This window comes from Primulina huaijiensis, chromosome 4 (assembly GCF_012295235.1).
Source record: "Primulina huaijiensis isolate GDHJ02 chromosome 4, ASM1229523v2, whole genome shotgun sequence".
NCBI classification, from domain to species: Eukaryota; Viridiplantae; Streptophyta; class Magnoliopsida; order Lamiales; family Gesneriaceae; genus Primulina; species Primulina huaijiensis.
The window spans coordinates 25399275-25406812 of NC_133309.1; the positions used below are offsets into that span (position 1 = coordinate 25399275).

At 30.2% G+C, this 7538-nt stretch overlaps 1 long non-coding RNA gene across 1 annotated transcript; it reads right to left on the reverse strand.

Moving 5' to 3' along the window:
• Positions 1–6043: 6043 nt before the first annotated feature.
• Positions 6044–7250, reverse strand: LOC140975757 (uncharacterized). The gene is made up of 2 exons (XR_012175030.1): positions 6708–7250; positions 6044–6676 (listed from the first exon to the last, which is right to left on the reverse strand). It is a non-coding gene; the product is annotated as an uncharacterized lncRNA (long non-coding RNA).
• Positions 7251–7538: the final 288 nt, after the last annotated feature.

A 7538-nucleotide genomic window follows, 5' to 3' on the forward strand; every position in this document is an offset into this window, starting at 1 on the left:
TTAAATTTTTTTTAGTTGCAAGAACCATTTATTATATATACTAAGATATAGAGTCTGTTATTTATGTCTTATAATTATAATTATAATATAATTTTTAAATAAATATAATATTATTACAAAAATGAATTGTTTCGGTATGTCAAATCTTATCGGATTTTATTTCCAACAATAATCTCACAACGGTCATATGGCCAAAGCCACAAAGCAATAGCAGCCCCAAATAAATCCATATCCCTCTCCGCTCCTCTGCCCCAAATTCGCGCTTCAAGTTGGACAGATTTCTCCGGCGTTCAAGAATCGAGTTTTTGAAAAGGTGAGAAGACCCATTCGATGCTTCCCCCAAATTTCAAACCTAACGTTCTTATCGATTATCCGTCTCCATTCCTCTCTTCCTACTTCTTTCATCGAGTTGGACAGATTTCTTGGCATTCAAGAACCAGCGATGCTTGATTAGGTTCGCGTCTTCTCTTCCTATCACAATAAATTTCTTACTTCGAAGATTTATATTAAACTTCAGTGTTCGCATATTCTGATCATCATGTTGCAAAACTTTTGAAGCTGATCATTACACCGAGTTTTGAACTTTTAATTTTGTTTCTGGCATTCAGCATTGTGTTGTGGACCAATAGCGATGGAGTTCTGTAATTAGATGATTTTTTTTCGATGACATACCTGAAATACTGATGAAACACAAGTGAATTGCTTTCTTGAAGATGATTTGACCTTGTTATGTTGATGTTGCTTGTTTTTGTTGATTTTTTTTTGCAATGCAGGCATGCATCGGTTATTTAATGATCTTCGCTAACGTTCTGGTTTTCAATTTTGAAGTTAATTGGGAAATCATGCATCTTGAGAGGTTTGGCGCTGGCCTTAATGAGGCGTTACCTGCTAAGGTATAAAAATTTCATATATCATTAAATTTATAATGACGTGCAAGAAAGTATTACAGTTTGCAATAGTTATTCATGATTTATAGAAAATCAAAATCATAAATTGGAAATCTCTGTGATGTTTATAAAGTATGAAAAGTTTCATATATCATCATATTTATGTTGTAGTACTAGAAAATATTTCAGTTTGCTATCATTATTGATGATTAATATAAAAAACTATATCATAAATTGGTTTGGTTTTTTTAATGTATTCTTGAGAAAATTTGATATGTATTGCAGGCTACTTAGTGGGGGTTTTTTTTTTTTTTTTTTTAAATCCTTACAAATAGTTATTTTATCGCAATTTTGTTTCATTTGACAATGTTGTACTTTTATGTAGATCTGACAAAAATTTGAGGCTTAATAATTTTTTTTTCATTTTTTTGAAAAAAATATGTAAAAATTAAAATCATTTAATATTATTGTTGTAAAAAATTCTTTCATTTCTATGCAGAAAATAGTTTTTGTGAAAAGTTATTTCATTATAAAATGTTAAGCACTTTTAATTTTTTTTTTCTATAGATCTTCGCTGACAAAACTTTGATGATTAATAATCTTTTTATATTTTTTTCATGAAAATAAAACATAATTAATACTGAAGTTTCTGTAATTTGAATATAACTGCCATTACAATTTTTTTTTCAAAAATATCAAATTTTTTGGGGTTTTTTTTGAGTTTCTTGTAAATTATATGTGCTAGATTCTTAAATAAAGCAACTTATCTGAAAAAAGGGGTTGATTACCAATAAAGAGGGAGTCTTTTTTTATATTTTAGCATCATCCTTGAATATTATAATTTTATGCGCTAGTTCTTTTTTTATGAGTATCATCAACTTGCGTCGATAACCTTGTGTTTTAAATTTTGTAGTTTATCAGGAAATCAAACTTTTTGAGAAGCTTGGCGTAGAGCTTGACAGGAAGATGGTTTGATTCTTTTATCCACTATGTATAAAAATGAAGAAACTGAGACATACATGCCTTTTTCTTATCTTGGAGATTATGCGACCTTTCTTTCAAATTAAGATAAGTAATTTTCTTCTTCCTTATTTTTATCGTTTCAAAATTTTTGGTAATAGAAAATTAGATAATTAAACATCCTAAAACCAAGTCACCTAAACTTTGATGTGAGAACTTAATTTTTGCAAAATAGTTCTTCTAACAGTTTTCATCCCAACGGATTTTTTTATGTTAGAGGAACTATTTTGTTTGGCAAGATTCTCAACAAATTAATAATTTTAATATGTAATTTGTTGTAAAAAATCATATTAAAATAGTTTAAATTTTTTTGGAGCTCATCTTTATTATTAACTGTTACTTGCAGTATTTGTTTTGACGTCTTCTACAACGATCAAGAACGAGTGGACGGTAATCTCGCATGATTTATGTTGACAACCTTCTTACTCATATTATAGAATCGGAGGTTGAAGTGTTACAAGTCTGATTGAACAATGAAATTCTCCTTTCTCAGCTCCTGTGTTATTGGGTTTTGCAGACTTGTTTATGGGTGCAATTACTCTATGACATTCCAAGCGAAGATAAGTGATTCTCCTCTTCCTTATTTTTATCGTTTCAAAATTTGTGGTGAAAGAAAGTTAGATAATTAAATATCCTAAAACCAAGTCACCTAAACTTTGATGTGAGAACTTGATTTTTGCAAAATAGTTCGTCTAACAGTTTTCATCCCAACGGATTTTTTTATGTTAGAGGAACTATTTTGTTTGGCAAGATTCTCAACAAATTAATAATTTTAATATGTAATTTGTTGTAAAAAATAATATTAAAATAGTTTAAGTTTTTTTGGAGCTCATTTTTATTATTAACTTTTACTTGCAGAATTTGATTTGACGTCTTCCACAAGGATCAAGAACGAGAGGACGGTAATCTCGCATGATTTATGTTGACAACCTTCTTACTGATATTATAGAATCGGAGGTTGAAGTTTTACAAGTCTGATTGAACAATGCAATTCTCCTTTCTCTGCTCCTGTGTTATTAGGTTTTGCAGACTTGTTTATGGGTGCAATTACTCTATGACATTCCAAGCGAAGATAAGTGATTCTCCTCTTCCTTATTTTTATCGTTTCAAAATTGGTGGTGAAAGAAAGTTAGATAATTAAACATCCTAAACCAAGTCACCTAAACTTTGATGTGAGAACTTGATTTTTGCAAAATAGTTCTTCTAACAGTTTTCATCCCAACGGATTTTTTTATGTTAGAGGAACTATTTTGTTTGGCAAGATTCTCAACAAATTAATAATTTTAATATGTAATTTGTTGTAAAAAATCATATTAAAATAGTTTAAATTTTTTTGGAGCTCATCTTTATTATTAACTTTTACTTGCAGTATTTGTTTTGACGTCTTCCACAAGGATCAAGAACGAGTGGACGGTAATCTCGCATAATTTATGTTGACAACCTTCTTACTGATATTATAGATTCCGAGGTTGAAGTGTTACAAGTCTGATTGAACAATGCAATTCTCCTTTCTCAGCTCCTGTGTTATTGGGTTTTGCAGACTTGTTTATGTGTGCAATTACTCTATGACATTCCAAGCGAAGATAAGTGATTATCCTCTTCCTTATTTTTATCGTTTCAAAATTGGTGGTGAAAGAAAGTTAGATAATTAAACATCCTAAAACCAAATCACATAAACTTTGACGTGAGAACTTGATTTTTGCGAAATAATTCTTCTAACAGTTTTCATCTCAAATTATTTTTTTATGTTAGAGGAACTATTTTGTTTAGCAAGATTCTCAACAAATTAATAACTTTAATATGTAATTTGTTGTAAAAATCATATTAAAATAATTTAAATTTTTTTGGACCTCATCTTTATTATTAATTTTTACTTGCAGTATTTGTTTTGACGTCTTCCACAAGGACAAAAAACGAGTGGACGGTAATCTCACATGATTTATGTTGACAACCTTCTTACTGATATTAAAGAATCCGAGGTTGAAGTTTTACAAGTCTGATTGAACAATGCAACTCTCCTTTCTCTGGCCCTGTGTTATTGGGTTTTGCAGACTTGTTTATGGATGCAATTACTCTCTGACATTTCAAACGAAGATAAGTGATTTTCCCCTTCCTTATTTTTATCGTTTCAAAATTGGTGGTGAAAGAAAGTTAGATAATTAAACATCTTAAAACCAAGTCACCTAAACTTTGATGTGAGAACTTGATTTATGCAAAATAATTCTTCTAACAGTTTTCATCCCAACGGATTTTTTTTTGTTAGATGAACTATTTTGTTTGGCAAGATTCTCAACAAATTAATAATTTTAATATGTAATTTGTTGTAAAAATCATATTAAAATAGTTTGAATTTTTTGGAGCTCATCATTATTATTAATTTTTGCTTGCAGTATTTGCTTTGACGTTTTCCACAATGACCAAGAATGAGTGCACGGTAATCTCTCGTGATTTATACTTTTGTATGGGTGCAATTATTGTCTCGCCTATCAAACGAAGATAATTGATTTTCCTCTTCCTTATTTTTATCGTTTCAAAATTGGTGGTGAAAGAATGTTAGATGATTAAACATCCTAAAACCAAGTCATCTAAACTTTGACGTGAGAACTTGATTTTTTGTAAAATAATTCTTGTAACACTTTTCATCCAAAGGGATTTTTTTATGTTAGAGAAACTATTTTGTTTGGCAATATTCTTACCGTTTAGTAATTTAAATAAGTAATTTTTTGTAAAACTCATATTAAAATATTTTAAATTTTTTGGAACTCATCTTTATGATTAATTTTTACCATGCTGTATTTGCTTTCATGTCTTTCACATGAACCAAAAATGAGTGGTTGGTGATCTCGCATGATTTATGTTGTCAACCTTCTTGCTGATATTAGAGAATCGGAGGTTGAAGACGTATTTTACAAGTTCTAATTAGAGAATCGGAGGTTGAAGACGTATTTTTGGATATTGTGTATATGGATTATTCAGTCTTCATTGCCTTTATTTTTTTAGGCTTTGTGATGTTTATATGGTATAAATATTTTTAATATATCATTAAATTTATAATGTAGTGCAAGGAAATGTGTCAGTTTTCAATCATTATTACCACTCAATTTAGGCTGAGCTTCCACAGGGTGGCAGATGTCCACCATCTTCAAGTAATCGTCGTGGTGGTTATCGGGGGTGCAATGGGGGAGGAATTTGAAAGGTCAGTTGATGATTATCACCTGGCTTTGTAAGCTGTAAGTTTTGGTCTTTGTAGCTCTTGTGTTATTTACTTGTGTAACATTTCAGGATTATATGAATAAAGCTAGGGATGTCTGTTTTGCTGAAGTTTATCACGATGGTGAAGTTTTTCATTTTCAGCTTTGTAATTTGATGTATGACTCTTTGCTTTTGTGTTTTTTTTGTTGATCATTACAAGCCATACACTTCCTTTTTAGCATTAATTTTTTCCTTCTTCGATCTTTGATATGGAGGTTTGAGGAACAAAAAATTGACCTTTTGGTCATGGATGAAGTTCAACATTTGCAAATTTGTTGTCTGAATCAGTAGCAACTTCTGAACTTTTTTTCGGCACTGAAACTTTCTATTCAAACAGGAACTTATGGCCTAGCTGATTATACTAATTATGTGGACTTGAGATATGCTGTAAGTAAATGGTAGACATTTGTTGTAGTGTTCCTTCTTCGGCCTCTTAGCGAGATTTGAAGTTCAGTTGATTATCACTTATCTTTTTACCTATTGTGTTATTTACTTGTGTAACATTTCAGGAACATATGAGAAAGAAAAGTAGGGAATGTCTGTTCTGCTGAATTTTATCTGACTCTGAAGGTGTTACATTTTCTTCTTTTTAATTTTATATATAGTTGTTTGTTCATGTTCGTTTTTTTATATATCATTAAGTCCCGTACATTTGTTTTTTATCATCCATTTTTTCCTTCTCAAATATATGATTTTGAAGTTTAATGAACAAAAAATTGACATTTTGGTCATGAATGACAGTCAACTTTTGCACATTTGTTGTCTGAATAGGAGCAACTCCTGAACTTTTTCCACACTGAAACCTTCTATTAAAACAAGAACTTGTGGCCTGGTTATCACACTAATTTTGAGGACTTGTGACATATTCTATAAGTAAATGGTAGACATTTGCTGTAGATTTACTTATGCTTTTGGTGTTTGCTTTTTGATAATATCTGAAGTATTTGATCAATCAGATTGGAAACTTGATGATACCGAGTTTAGAAATTCTTGGACTAGAACTTATATCTGGGTAAAGTCTTTATTCAATCTATGCTTTCCCAGGTATTTTGTTTTTTGACTTCAAAAAAGATCTTAAACTTTAATTTTTTCACCTTTCGGTTCTCTCTTATGTTTGCAAACTTTCTTGCATTTTAAAGTGTAACACATGACAAAATAAATGAACATCACTACTTGCTGTTAGAGAATATGGTGAATTGAAATTTCTCTGATGTCTTTGTAAATTCGATAATGCTAAAAACCATGTGCTGTAATTTTTTATTTGGGCGTGTGCTTGGTTTCAACATTAACTTCTGGTTAAGGGATACAAAGGTAGTCCAGTAAGATGTACGGATAGTTGGGTTACCCAAAAGAAACGATGTACGGATTTTATTCTCTAGGAGCAGAGACCCCTAGAGGAAGAGTATGTAATCCTTGCGTCGTTTATTCTCTTATTTTGAACTTTATTGAATTTTATGCTCATTTTATGTGAACTAGACACTTATAGGTACAAGGAATGAGTTAATTGGCTGTATATACTTTTAAATCATTCTTATTCCTTGTGGTAACATGACAAGAATGAGTTAATTTGTAAAAAGAAAATGTTATGAGTGCCAATGCAGGTTGAACCTTATTTTAGACTAGGTACAGTCAAGTTAACTCTGTCCATTGCAGATCGAAAACTTATTTTTCTATTTTCCCGGTCAGTTTTAATGTCTTGATTCGATATTCTTGAATTTTCTTTTAGTTACGACCTTAGAACTTTAAGCACAGCCTCTTAATCGATACGTGAACTTTTGGTTGTTTTGGTTTGGAATGATTGTCGGTTGATAGTGGATGGTCATTTATATTTACATATACATAATGGAATCTTTAGCCTAGCATGCATATGAATTACTCAGTCTTTATAACCTTAATTTTTAAAGCCTTGTGATGTAAAATTTTCATATATCATTAAATTTATAATTTTTTACGAATAGTTTTTTTAAAATTAATTATTTTATTTTAAAATGATATGTTTGTTTATTTTTACCTTGCTATTGATCTTCGTTGGCAAAACTTTGATGATAGATAATTTTTCTCATTCTTTTTCAGAAAATATTTGAAACATAATCCGTACATTTGTTTTTTATCATTAATTTTTTTCCTTCTCATAGATATGATTTTGAAGTTTAAAGAACAAAAAATTGACATTTTGGTCATGAATGACGGTCAACTTTTGCACATTTGTTGTCTGAATCGGGGCAACTCTTGAACTTTTTTACACACTGAAACCTTCTATTCAAACAAGAAATTATGGCCTGGTTGATTATACTAAGTGCGATGACTTGAGATATATGCTATAAGTAAATGGTAGACATTACATTTGTTGTAGATTTGCTTATGCTTTTGGTGTTTTCC